General features: G+C 44.0%; 1 protein-coding gene across 3 annotated transcripts in view; it reads left to right on the plus strand.

Moving 5' to 3' along the window:
• HRH1 (histamine receptor H1) overlaps nt 1-14,696 on the plus strand; it is a 98,782-nt gene that overhangs the window by 60,291 nt on the left and 23,795 nt on the right. Inside the window, exons 2-3 of one of the 3 annotated variants that reach the window (XM_058288958.2) lie at nt 1,239-1,303; nt 2,179-2,381. The exons of 1 other annotated variant lie outside the window; for it this stretch is intronic. The gene's annotated coding sequence lies outside the window, so the exon portion shown is untranslated. Of the gene's footprint in view, nt 1-1,238; nt 2,382-14,696 lie in introns of all 3 variants that reach the window. One more of the 3 variants, XM_071212226.1, reaches the window with a different exon arrangement.

Raw genomic sequence — 14,696 nt, forward strand, 5'->3', positions numbered from 1 at the left:
TTAGGGCAGCTTCTGGACCTAGTGAGCTCTCAACCAGCACAAACGGGCCCCTCCCATAGAGGGCGGAGGGAGTCCACAGGGTGGAGGAATGAAATATGGATTAGAGTGGACTTGCTGGTATTCTACTATAGGACTATTGTGGCTAGGAATGGAAGAAACTGTAGCATTGATCTGGAGAAAGTGGCCACAGGAGTTGCTGAGGGCAGGGAGAGGGAAGAAGAGATGTGATGTGGGGGCATTTTTGGGACTTGGAGTTGTCCTAAATGATATTGCAGGGACAGATGCTGGACATTATATATCCTGCCATAACCCACTGAATGGACTAGGGGAGAGTGTGAACTACAGGGTAAACTATTATCCATGTGGTGCAGCAGTGCTCCAAAATGAGTTTCCCGAGTGCGATGAGTGTGCCACAATGATGGGGGAGTTTGTTGGTGTGGGAGGAGTGGGGTGGGGTGGGATGGGGGGTATATGGGAACCGGTTATGTGTTCTATGTATCTGCAAAAAAATACAATAAAAAAAATAAATGCTCATAAAAAGGAGAAAAAGGATCCAAGGAATAGCTGAGGTCATTCCTACTTTCCTGGCGGGGAGAGGGTATCTGGTCCACGCCCTGACAGCTGGCTGGAGGAATGGGCATACCACCAAAACTGGGTCAGTGGATAAAGAAAGAGGGAAACTTATCTCATTAAGAAGTTTATCATTTAAAGGTGAAAGCAGACAGTTTCTGCCCTGTGCTCTGTATACAGGAGTGAGATGAAGAAGAATTTAGAACATTATTTCTCAACTTTTACACTCCTTTGCAATTTTTGTCATATCACTTTACTTCTCTGTTCTATTAGTTCCTTAACACTTTTCTTTATATCAGTTTAGAATTGACTTAGTTTTTTGGGGCTTTTTTTGCTTAGCTTTATTCTAACACAATATTGTCAATTCAATGAAAGGCGTGAAAAAATCACTTGAAATCCTTCTACCTAGAGATAACCCACTGTTAATATTTCAAGGAACATTTTTCAAGACTTTTTTCCAAGCACACATAGCCATACAATTTTGCATAAATAGGATTCCATACTTTTTGATAACCTTCTTAATTTGAGAAAATATCATGACCATCTTCCCATGTAAATAAGAGAGAGCCACGTCACTATTAAGAGCTGCCTGCTAGATCCATGTTCTCATGTGCCAGGATTTAGCCAATCCCGTAAGGACTGATGTTTATATTGTTCTAACTTTCCAGTTAGCACTACGGTGAGTGCTCTGTGGGATAAAGGAGTCTCAGAAGTAGAATTACCGAGCCAAAGGGTATGTACATTTTAAAGACTTTGAACTTAAACGTAGAATTTGAACTTAAACCAAACTTAAACATAGAATTAACATATGACTCAAAAATTCCATTCCTAGGAATATACCCCCCAAAATTGAAAATAGTCTCAAACAGATACTTGTACACCATTGTTCTTAGCAACATTGTTTACAATAGGCAAAAGGTAGAAACAACCCAAGTGCCCATTGACTGATAGATGGATAAACAAAATGTGATATATACATACCATAGAAATACTAGTCAGCCATACAAAGGCATGAAGTACTGATCCACGCTCCAAGGATGACCCTTGAAAACATTATGCTCAGTGAAATACGCCAGACACAAAGGGACAAATATTGTATGATTCCAGTTATATGACCTATCTAGAATAAGTGAATTCACAGGCACAGAATACAGATTAGAGGTTACCAGGGCTGGGAGGGACAGGAGTTACTGCTTAACAGGTGCAGAGTTTCTGTTGGGAAGAGAAGCGACTTTTGAAGACAGGTAGTCACAATGATTGCAGAATGTTTTGAAGGGACTTGATGCCACTGAATTATACATTTTTAAATGGTCAGAGTGGCAATTTTTATGTTATATGTATTTTACCGCAATGAATTTTTTTTTTAAATCACCAAACAAGTCTCTGAAATTAGTCCTAATTGACATCACTCCAGTGGAAGATGCCAGTTTCCCTCACTTTCATCTGCCTTGTATTGCTCATTTAGATGCTAAAATTAAAAAGCCCAATTAGGAAATACTTATCACTAGAGAGATTTGGAGATTAGTGTTTTGGAGAGTTCATGTTTTTCAATGGCCTTGAAATTCTTGACTTTTTTTTTTCTTTCCCTTACGCATCTGGTCTGGTAAGTAAATCACTTCCTGTTGGTGTGATGGCATCAGGTGCGCATCGGCAGTTCACTGCGTTTGGCCAGCGGCCCTATGAATTCCCGAATCTCCACCACGAGGACAAGTTTAAGAACCAGGGAGCGGCTTTGGGTGTGAGCCTTGCCTCCCGGGTGGCAGCCAAGGAGCCGCCTTGTTGAGTGTTGTCCAGGTGCGGGGCTCTGCTAGGTAAGCGCTCCTTAGGTATGACCTCAGCAGCCATTGCGAAGTCCCAGTGAGGTAAGCACTGTTAGCGCCATTTACAGCTGAGGAAGCGGAGGCACCGCGGGGGAGGGACAGCGCTCAGATTTGGAGGCTGACTCCACTTCCTTGCTCACACCAGTCTTGTCCACTGCCCAGCGAGACTGGGAGCTTCTGCCGGGGAAGGGGAGCTTTGCCTTGCTTGCCTCTGGGTCCTACCCTAGTATCTACACTAGGGAGGTGCCAGCAACTCCAGGTTGCATTCGATGGCTTGGGTTTGACCCCTTACTGGCAGTGTGGCTTCAAACTCAGTTTCCCCATCTCCCAGAGTTAATAATCCCTTCCTTGCAAAACTGCCTCAAGGATAAGATGAAATCGTGGGTGCATCCAATATGTAGTAAGCACTAAATAAAAGAGCTGTTGTTATTTTGGGTATATAAATGTAGTTCCAAAGACCCCTGGATCCAATGAGTAGAGCACCATGCAGTTAGACACAGACCCTCAGAGCATGCCATCATTCATTCATTCATTCACTCATTCATCAAATGTCAACTGGATGCCTATTATGTGCCAAACATCAAAACAAGCAGTGAACAAGACAAGATCCCAGCTCCCAGGGAACTTACCTACAAGGGGGTTGAGACTGATAATAGAGTAGCGAGCAAATGAATGTGTACCATTCATTAGGTAGTGGTAGGCGCTAAAGGAATGAAAGCAGGCTAAGAAGTTAAAAATAACGAGAGAGAAGGCTGAGGGTGGAGAATTATTTAGCTCTAGTGGATGTGGAAGTACTCTCCGAGAAAGTCGACTCAGAACAGATTGCCGAACAAAGGGAGGGCACCATGGGAAGATTTTAATGAGCAGTCTTGATGCCCGTAGCCGGCTGCTAACGGGGCCCTCAAACCAACTTTGTAATTCATGGGAATGGACATTAGCCAAGCGTGCTTCTGCCAGCGCCCTATTTTAAGGAATAATAATAATAGGCACCAAGAGCTTTTGTTTCCTGCTAAGGGAGTGCACGTACTGTTGACATGTGCATTGAAGAAAACAAGAAATGAAACTGTATTTCATAATCGCAACTGGACATCTGCGTTGCCTTTGCCCTGGCACCCGCCTGGCTCCAGCTGTATCCCGGGGCACCTAAAGGCCCAAGGCAGCTCTGAACCCCTGACCTCGGGCTCTCCTGGGTACAGCCTGGGGGTAAGTCCTGGGCAGAGCAGCGGGATAAATGAAGATGGGTGGGGATGATCCGCCGAAAGCCCTGGGACTTCCGGAGTCTCCTCTGCTCCCACTTGCCCAGGACAGTTCCCACCCCTGCCAGGAACCAGCATTTGGCTCTTGTAGTCTGAGAACAGATTTGGGCCCACTTCATCCTGTACGTTTAGATGCCGAAAGATTGGGCTATTGAGCTGCCCCTACGGTTCCCGGGGTCTCAGCCCACCTCCATCCGAGTCCCCTGGGCTCCTTCTTAAAATCCGACTCGCCAGCTCTATCCCAGATGGGCGTCGGGCCCTGGAGTCTGCACTGGAATGACCTCCGGGTGCGTCTGATGCACTCCAGCTTTCGAGAGCTGTTGATGGTGGGGACTTCCGATCAGAGTATTTGAGACCCGGTCGTCCCGGGCAGGCCAGGGCAGGGGCTTGTGTCAGGTCGGCGGGGAGGAGGGTGCTGGCTGGCCACAGCCCCAGCTGGTATTTTTACCTGCGAGAGGACGAGGCAGGAATCGAGGCAGGAGCTTGGGAGGCCGGCTTCCTTCATGCTGTGAGGCGCTGTGTGATGAGGCTGTGCCTTGCCGCCAACGAGGAAGCAAAAGGAAAACCTTGATCTGCTTGAGGCCGATGTGTCCCTTTCAAATGGATTCTTTTCTAACCTGGACACAATTTTCATTTCTCTCTGGTGAGTCATCTCAGAAGTTGCCTTTTTCTCGCTGCCTCTTGTTAGCAAAGGATACAATTCATGGAGGGACTTGACGGGGGATAGGCCTGGGAAAATTCACTCCAGCAAAGTCCAGTTGGGATCCACCGAGGCCGTCACAACTCCCCACCCCGGGTCCTTTGTGCTGAGGCCACAGAGGCTCTGAGACCACCCCCTTCATCGTTAGCCATCCTTGTGAGTGCAGGTCTTATCCTTTGTTTTCAGACCGTCTGGCTGCCGTCCTCCTGCCTTGGCTGAGAAAAAGTCCCCACGTTTCTATTTTTCATTTCTTTATTTTTTTATTGTGGTAAAATAGAGGTAACATAAAACCATTTTAGCCATTTTGCAGTGTACGATTCAATGACATTAAGAACATTGAGAGCGGCGGACTTGGCCCAGTGGTAAGGGCGTCCGTCTACCACATGGGAGGTCTGCGGTTCAAACCCCGGGCCCTCCTTGACCCGTGTGGAGCTGGTCCATGCACAGTGCTGATGCGCGCAAGGAGTTCCGTGCCACGCAGGGGTGTCCCCCGCGTAGGGGAGCCCCACACACAAGGAGTGCACCCCGTAAGGAGAGCCGCCCAGCGTGAAAGAAATGCAGCCTGCCCAGGAATGGCGCTGCACACATGGAGAGCTGACACAGCAAGATGACGCGACAAAAAGAAACACAGATTCCTGTGCCGCTGACAACAGCAGAAGTGGACAAAGAAAAAGATGCAGCAAATAGACACAGAGAACAGGGGGGAGGGAGAGAAATAAATAAATAAATCTTTTTTAAAAAAAAAACATTGACAATATTTTAGGACTTTTATTTCTAGAACATTTTCATTATCCCAAACAAACTCTATACCTGTCAAGCAAAAATGCCCCATTCTTCTTTCCCCCAGCCCCTGCTATTCTCTAATCTGCTTTTTGTCCCTATGACTCTGCCTAGTCTAGATAGTTCATGTAAGTGAAATCATGCAATATTTGTCCTTTTGTGTCTGGCTTCTTTCACTCAGCTTCATGTTTTCAAGGTTCGTACATGCTGTAGCATGTTTCAAAACTTCATTACTTTTTACAGCTGAATAACTTTCTAGTGTATGGATAGACCAAAATTTGTTTATCCATTCATTTTTGAGGGACTCTAGAGGTGTTTTCCCTTTTGGCCATTGTGAGTAATGCTGCTGTGATCACTGGTGCATAGGTATCTGTTTGAGTCCCTGTTTTTAATACCTTTGGACCTGAAATATCATTGGCTGCTAAGATTACCAGTGAGACAACCAACCATGACATACGATCCAGAGAAGCCAAGCCCCACTGTATTCTCACCAAAGGGATCCAACCTGAATCTGATCCAGTCTGTGGATCCTGCTGCCAATTCCCCCTGCCTTTTTTTTCAATTTATTGAAGTGTATCACTCATACATAGACATACATAAACAATAAGTATATAATAATAGTTGTGAACTTACAAAACAAACATATATAACATCATACAGGACTCTCATACCTCGCTCTACCACCAATACCTTGCATTGTTGTCAAACATTTTTAAATGATTAAAGACAAGGTCAAAATATTACTACTAACCAAAGTATTTTTCCCCCAACCCACCCTATTATTATTATCTTTATATCATTTATATATGAACATACATAAACAGTAAGTGTATAGTAAAAGTTGTGAACTTACAAAGCAAACATGCACAACATCATACAGGGGTCCCATACATCAACACTCCACCACACCTTGCATTGTCGTGAGGTGTATGTTATAAAGTATGAAAGAATACTGTCAAAATCTTACTACTAATTATAGCACTTATCTTACATTTGGTGTGTTTTTCCCCCAACCCACCCTATTATTATTTTTTAAATATATTTTTATGACAGAAGTTGTAAACTTATAAAACAATCATGCATATGTGCAGAATTCCCAAACAACACCCCTTTATCAACACACCACACTGTGGTGCAACATTTGTTAAAGATAAGATAATATCATTTGTTTGTTACCACATCCATAGTGTGCATTTGGCACACATTTTCCATACTGCCCCATTATCATTTTCTCTTGCTGTTCTTAGAATTCCCTCTTTGTCTTTGGCATTTGACATTCTGATTAGTATGTGTCTCAGAGTTGGTCTATTTGGGTTTTTTCAGATGGGAGTTCGTTGTGCTTCTTGGACCGGGATATCTATGTCTTTCAATAGTGTTGGGAAGTTTTCTACCATTATTTCTTAAAATATTCCTTCTGCTCCTTTTCCCTTCTCTTCTCCTTCTGGGGCACCCATGACACATATGTTTGCACGTCTTTTGCTGTCATTTAGTTCCTTGAGAACTTGTTCAATTTTTTCCATTCTTCATCTGTATGTTCACTTTAAGAGGACATTTCTTCAAGCTCACCAATCCTTTCTTCTGCCTCCTCAAATCTGCTATTATATGATTCCAGTTTTTTCTAAATTTCATTTATTGCATCTTTCTTTCCTGTAAGATCTGCTATTTTTCTATATATGCTTTCAAATTCTTCTATGTGCTCATCCAATATGTCTTAATATCCTTAATCTCTTTAGCCATCTCATTGAATTTATTAAGGAGATTTGTTTGAACATCTATGATAGGTTGTCTCAACTCCTTTATGTTATCTGGAGGCTTATCTTGTTCCTTTAACTGGACCATATCTTCCTGTTTCTTTGTGTGGATTGTAATTTTTTGTTGGTGTCTTGGCATCTCGCTTACTAGAGTATTTATTCTGAGTGCAGTTTTTCTCTTAAGTTTAGTTTAGGGCTTCCTGCCCTTTCTCCCTTGCTGGTTGTGTACTAGGAGCCAAGGATGTAGTTGGTGCTATAAGCTGTGGAGCCTCAAGCTGCCCTCATTGCCCCAAGGACCGATAAAGCTTCTCCCAACTTTCTCCTTTGCCAGGGGTAGGAACAGAACTACAGCTGTGTGGAATAATCCAAGTCATGCAGGTCTAGACTGCAGTTGCCCAGAGACACTGATGAAGCTTCATGTCCCTTTCTCCCCTGCCTGGGGTGGGGATGGAGCTGCAGGTGTGGGCAACAATCTATGCTATGCAGGTCCAAAATGACTGCAGGTGCCCTGCAGACTTCCAATTATTCAGTCTGTGCCAGCCACATGTACCTGCAGTTACCTGGATAGGTTGGTGCAGGCCCACCAGCCTCCTCCCTGCCAGAGGTGGGACTGAAGCCTAGGCTGGGGCTGCAGGCTTATCTGAGTGAAATAAACCAGTTCCTGCCATCACTGGGATTTTCGGTCAGCCTGGCTTCCCCTCATGGTGGGGCAGAGTCAAAGTGACAGCTACTGACCTCTTTCCAACCTGGACAGGTTCAAACTTTAGCTGTTCTTAGGGTTATACTTTAGCCAGTCATATTTATTAATCAGTAGCTGAAATTGGTGGCCAGTTGTCTCTTCCTCCTGTTTTGGGGAAATGGAGCTTCCAATTCCAGCCACAGAATAGCTCCCAGGGCAGCTTGCACTGCCAAAGTAGGATGATCACCAGCCTCCATGGCATAGTCTGTAGTTTCCCGGAGAGGCTAGTGCAGGTCCTCCCAGCTTCCTCCCTACCAGAGGTAAGGCTGGGGCCTCCCTCTGCAATCTGATCTGCATGGAAAGAAGCCATTCCCCCACCAGCACTGTGATTTTCAGTCTGCCCTGCTTTCCCTCTTGCCAGGCACAGAGTTAAGATGGTGGCTACCAGCCACTTTCAGACTTGGACAGGTTCAAACTTGAGCTGTTCTTAGGATTAATACTTTAGCCCACTGAATTTACTCATCAGTTGCTGAAGTTGGTGCCTAACCGTCTCTTCCTCCCCCGTTTTTGGGAAGTGGAGCTTTAAATTCCAGCCATGGAGCAGCTCCCAAGGCGGCTTGTGCCTCCAGTGGAGGATGGGTACTGACCTCCGTGGTGTGGAGCACTCTACTTATGAGTCTTCTCTGCAGATGGGCAGTTTCCTCCTTCCATTCCTTCAAGGATGTTGCAGGATGCTCTTCTTATCTCCTGGAGCCCTAAGCAGGTGCTTCAGCTAGCTCCAGAGAGCTCTGGGTGTTTGCTAACTGCCCTGTAGCAGGACTGACTCTAGGAGCTCTTTACTCTGCCACCATCTTGCTAGTTCCCAGCTGCCAAGTTGCAGGACATGAGAGGACTGAGGAACAAGTTGAACCGTGGCGTTGAGTGTGCAATCAGCAGCACCAAGACTCTGGGAGAGTCTACAGGTCAAACGCCCCCATTGTTGCAATGAGAATTGTAAGGGAGGAAAGGGGATGGGTGAGGAAAATATAAATTAAAAGAGACTTGAAAGAAGTCAATTTTTAAAATGGCAAGAATATAGTATTCAAGAATGGACATTTGGGTAATAAAACAAATTTAAAAGGTGCGGAAAGTGATCAATAAAAACTCAGGATAGTGGTTACTTTGAGGAGGGAAGAGGGGATTTGTGAGTGGGGTGGGACACGAGGATGGGGTTCTGGGATGGGTGAAAGAGTTCCCTTTCTTGACCTGGGTGGTTTATTTGCCTTATAATAATCCATTAAGTCATGTACTAGATTTGCATGTTTTTCTGTAAGGTATGTTTATTTACCAAAAAAAAAAAAAAACCTTTTTAAAACAGAAGGGGGAATAAGAGGATACAGAACTTTTCCTTTTGGAGTAATGAAAATGTCCTAAAATTGACCGGGGTGATGACAGCACAACTCTGTGATGAAAATGCGAGCCACTGAGCGTACACTTTGAATGGATTGTACAAAGTGTGGGGCTGTAAAGCACAGGGAATCCAGGGGTGTACGATGGTCTGTGGTTAGCAGGACAAAGATGAGAGCATTCTCTCAGGAACCATGTGTAAACTAATACAGGGTGTTAATCATCGAGCAGGTCAGGGGGAAAATGTACCAAATGTAAGCGATGTAAGCGATGGGCTAGAGTCAGTAGTAATAGTTTTACCAATCTCTTGCATAGTTTGGAATAAATGTTTCACAAGGCAAGGTGTTTGTGATGAGAAGATATATGGGAACCTTGTATGGTGATACAATATGCATGTTTGTTTTGTAAATTCACATATTTTACTATACATTTATTTATGTATGATTGATATACTTCAATTAAAAAATTTTTTAATGAAAAAAAAGGAAGGGAGGAAGTGTTGGGTACAAGACAGATAGAAGGGGTCAGACAGACCTGGCGACAAATCTGGGTTCTGCCACTGGTTAGCTCTACGACTTTTGGCACTTTGCTTAATCTCTCTGAGCCTCAGTTTCCTCATCTGGAAAAGATATTGTAATAGTACGTCCCTTCCACAGTCATGGTGGGAATTTAACGGGGCAATGTATATAAATCCCTTAGCCCAGCGCCTGGCCTGAAATAAGCTAGAAACCGTCCTTGGTGGTAGAGCTGGAAAGAAGGTGAGATGAGTATAGGAAGCCCCGAGAGCTGGTCGCACCTCTCACCTTGATTTGCTATGGAGGACCTTGGTAAACTCCCTTCTCTCTGAGGTCGGCAGCCTCCTCACTATCCTAATAATTGGAGCCCTTGCCAGAATTATGCTGCTAAAATAAAAATAAAAACAGGAGATGCTGCCAGGGCCTTTGGGCTTGGAGTAAACAAGGCATCTGGGACTGGGAAGGTGCTGAAGGATGGCCTGCGGTTTCCTCCCCGATGTGGGGAACCCGTGGTCCCGCGGGGAAGCAGCAGGCAGGACACAGAACCGCCTGCCCTTCTTCCCACGCGTCCCGGCGGGTGGAAGTGTGCCCCGGCCACTCGACAGAGACAGCGAGTTGGTTTCAGTCCTACGACAGGAACAATGCTGCTTTTACCCTCGTTTGCCCTCTGCTCCTTTTATCAAGCTGTGCTGAACTTCAAGCACAAACGGGAAATAATAGCCACTCCAGGGAAAGGGGATCTAACAAAGATTTGCTTTTCTACTGGGGCTTCAGTCAAAATCCTACTTCCCCAGAAGCATGAAAGAGAGGACTGGCCAATCCTTATCGCTCCACTGAGATGGCAGCAAGACATCAAGATAGGTGGATTGTTTGGAGTCGCTGTCCCGAGGTATCTGGAGGCAGGAATACGAGCTTATAAGAAAATTTAACTTAATTCATAAGAACTCAGCCAATGCACTGGTATTTGCTGTGAGACATTCCCCTTCACTCTTCCTTGAATTCCCAGGAAGACGCTTTCCGCTTCAGTCCACACAGCCTAGATGTCAGACCCTGTGAAATGCCTTAAGGGGCTGCTCAGTTAGGCTGTAAAATTTTTCAGTAGGCCTTTGTTCCCACAGTTGTGGAGTTGTTCTGACTGTATAGGAGAGATCCTCAGCCAGGTACTAATAGCTGGTTAGCACCTCTCTCTAACAGCTACCCCCTGGGCTCAGGGGGAGAGAAGAAGCCTGAGGCTGGGGGCCCGGGAGGGCCAGAGCTGGACCATGACATGTAGCCACAGCATGTTGTGTGTTTACAGCTGTAACTTCCCTGAATTGCAAGGGTTCCCTTGGCATCAACTTATGAAAACTATGATTATTTTCCATTTTCTAGTCTCTGTGATTGTTTTCATAGGAAGCTAAGTAGTTCCCAGGTGATTACAAATCCCACATGTTGTGTGGAATGGAATTTTAACTAAAGAACTGAAAAAAGTAAGGCCATCTATCACGCATCCATTTCCTCAACTTCCTCTGAGTCCACTGCACTTATTTAAATCCCTTATAACCTGTGGAGGTTTTGGTGTGCTCTGGAAGACAAGAGGAGAGAAAGGTCAGTGGAGAAAAATAGGATTGAAGAAAATGCCCTTTTAGGGAGAAGTTGGCAGGCTGACTCGAAGGGTACAAGTTTCTGAGCCGTTGCCATGCTGTCTAGCTGGTGCAGACTTACAGAAGAGTTGAGGCAGAAAAGGTGGGCCCCTGGAGCCAGTGTGATGAGGAGGTCTGGAAAGCAGGTACTCTTTACACCAAGGCAACTCTTCCTAATCCTTCTACCGGTCAAGCCTATTAGGCGCTCAACAGTAGCTGAAATGTGTCAGAAAGCATTTTCCCTTTTGAGACCCACGCTCTTATAATGCGCATGTTCCTTAAAGAGCTCTCTAACTTTTCAAGCTATAAGGATTTTTCAGTTCATTTAGCTCGGTTGTTTTCAAACTGCTCTGAGAAGCCTCTGGAGGACCTGGGGCAAAGAGGAAGGGAAAGCATCAAGAAGATGGGGCTCAGGTCCCCCACCCCTCCACGCCCACTAGAGCCATCTTCTTTAATCTGTTTCATGTAAATTATTACAAGTACTTTTAGATGTACTGTGAAGGAAAGGGGGGAGACTCTGATTAAGTAGGTCAGAGTTGTTTGAGCCCTAGTTTAGAGAGGAGGCCCAGAAAAGTTGAGAGAGGGGTTCAGAGTTACACAGCAAGTTCATTCAAGAAATGTTTACTGAGTACCTACTATAGCCCAGATGCGTGGTAAACAATTCCATTCCCCCATCCCCACCCCAAAGAGGAGTGCTCTTCTCTCTGGTTTGGTTCCTCTCCAGCTTTGGGGGCATGCGTGGGGAACTGTCATCTAGGAAAGAAAACAGCCTTCCTCTACCCACAGTATGTTCCATCCAGATCTGCTTCACATCCCAACTATGAGTGATGCCATCTCCCCATGCATACAAAAGAGAACAGACTTTTGTTCTGTTCCGTATGGTGTTCATCCATCATCTTGTTTCATCCTTCCTAAAGCCCTGCGAGGTGTGTGCCTACTGTATGCCAAGCATGAAGCTGCAAAGCACATCTATATTGTAGCACATCTCAGTACTTTATTCCTTTTTATGGCCAAATGATATTCCAGTGTATGGGTATACCATTCATTAGTTGATGGACATTTGGGTTGTCTCCTCTTTTGGCTTTTATGAAGAATGCTTGAATATTCAACTTCAAGTTTTTGTTTGAATGTATATTTTTAAGTCTTTTGAGTATATACGTGGGAGTAGAATTGCTGGGGCACATGGTCGCTCTACATGTACTTGTTTAAGAAACTGCCAAACTGTTTCCCACAGCAGCTGCACCATCGCTTTCCAAGCAGCAATGTATGAGGTTTCCAAGTTCTTAACAGCCCCAGAGCACTTGCTATTGTCCGTTTTCTTAAGCCATTCTAGTGAGCATGAAGCACTCTCTCACAGTGATTTTGATTTGCATTTCCCTAAAACTAATAATGATGTAGAACACTTTTTCATGTGCTTATTAACCATTTGTACATATTCTATGGAGAAATGTCTATCCAAATCTTTTGCCCATTTTTAAATTGTGTTATTTGTCTTCTTATTACTGAGTGTATTCTTCGTATATTCTGGATACTAGATCCATATCAGATATGATTTGCAAATATTTTCTTCCATTCTGTGGGTTGTCTTTTCACTTTCTTAACAGTGTTCTTTGATGCCTAAAAGTTTCTAATTTGACAAACTACAACTAATCTAGATTCTATTTGGTTACTTATATTTTATATGTCATATTTAAGAAACCACTGCCTAATCCAGGGTCATGAAGATTTACACCTTTGTTTTCTTCTGAGAGCTTTACGGTTTTAGCTCTTACATTTAGGTCTTTGATTTGTTTTGAATTAAGTTTTGTATGTGGTGTGAGGCTGGGTTCTAGCTTCATTATTTTGCCTGTGGATATCCAGTTGTCCTGGTGCGATTTTTGAAAAAGACTGTTCTTCCTTATTGAATGTTATTGGCACCCTTGTCAAAAATCAATTACCAAAGATGTTTGAGTTTATTTCTAGACATTAAGTTGTATTCTATTAACCTATATGTCTGTCCTTGTGCTCTTACCACACTGTCTTAATGACCATAGCTTTCAAAATTGGGAAGCTGAGTCCTCCTCTAATGTTCTTCATTACATCATTATTTTGACTATCCTGGGTCCCTTGAAATTCCATATGAATTTTAAGAATCAGTCTGTCAATTTCCACAAGAGATCAGCTGGTTTTGTGATAGGGAATACGTTAAAACTACAGATTGCTTTGGGGAATATTGCCTTCTTAACAGTGTCTTTGGATCCAGGAACAATGGGATGTTTTCTGTATTTATTTATATCTTCTTTAATTCCTTTCAGCAATGTTTTGCAGTTTTCAGAGACAAGTCTTATGCTTCTTTTGTTAAATTTACTCTTTTTTTTTTTATAATATTGCAAATGCAATTGTTTTCATCATTTCATTTTGGATTATTCATTGTTCATGTATAGAAATGCAACTGATTTTTGTATATTGATCTTATATCCTACAACTTTGCCAAATATATTTATTAGCTCTAATAGTTTTCTGTGAATTCCTTAGGATTTTATATATACAAGATATGTCATCTGCAAATAGAGATCGTTTTCCTTCCTTTCCAGCCTGGATGCCTTTCATTTCACTTTCTTCCCTAATTGCTGGGTGGCTTTTAAGTCCTTTTATGGTTGACTGGGTGAGAAGCAGGTGTACCTAGAGTCCTAGGGAGAAGGGACTGCCCTTTGAAGGACCCAACCAGATTAAGGAGACTGTTCAGGTGCAGCCAGGTGAGTACCTGGCTCTCAAACTCAGATATGACCCATGTTCCCAGGGATCCCTGGAGATGAGCATGGAAGGAAAGACAGCTCCTTAACTCTGCAGCATATTGCTGTGCTTATTCCATGTTTGTTGAGCACCTCCCTGGTCAGAGATGACTCAGACCTGAATTTGGCACTCAGTCTAGTGAGAAAGTCTGATCAGTCATTAAGGAATTACAACCCAGTTTAACTGCGATTATGACTGAAGTCCAAACAAAGCTCTGAGAACCTCTACAGAAGGAAGCAGATTAACCCTGCCTGGTGGAATTGTGGACTGCCGTAAAGGAAGTGACATCAGAACTGCGTTGTAAAGAACTATTTTTACTGTCCTGCCAGGCTGAAAGGGACAAGACGAACCTGGCAAAGAGGACAACATTTGCAAAGCGGAGGGTGTGAGAGAGCAGGGCCTATGTAAGTGGAATATCTAGAGATGAGGCTGCACAGTAAGTTGGGACCAGATGAAAAAGGCTGCCTGGTCTTCCCCTCAATTCCCCGAGCAGATTCTCGGTGCTTTCTCGTGAGTTCCACTGTGCTGACTGGAGCAATGAAGGAAGAGAAGGCAGTGGAGAAGCCTAGTTTATTTATATCAGAAATGGCAAGGTGCTCTTGACTAGATCAGAAAGGGTGAAGACTGGGAACTCCATTCCGACCAGTGTTTGATCCAGAAAGATGGGACATTTGGGTGGGAGCAGCTGCTACTGTAAGTGGCAATACAGGGTGACAGTTGGGAGATTTTCCTTAGGGTTTTGCCTCTTTGAGACTCTTCAGTAAAGATTTAGATTATTTTTCCATCTTTTCCCCGCCCCGGTTGTTGGGTTCGAATTTCTTTTGAATGATAACGTGGGCTGACTG

Source organism: Dasypus novemcinctus, chromosome 26 (genome assembly GCF_030445035.2).
Source record: "Dasypus novemcinctus isolate mDasNov1 chromosome 26, mDasNov1.1.hap2, whole genome shotgun sequence".
Lineage (NCBI taxonomy): Eukaryota > Metazoa > Chordata > Mammalia > Cingulata > Dasypodidae > Dasypus > Dasypus novemcinctus.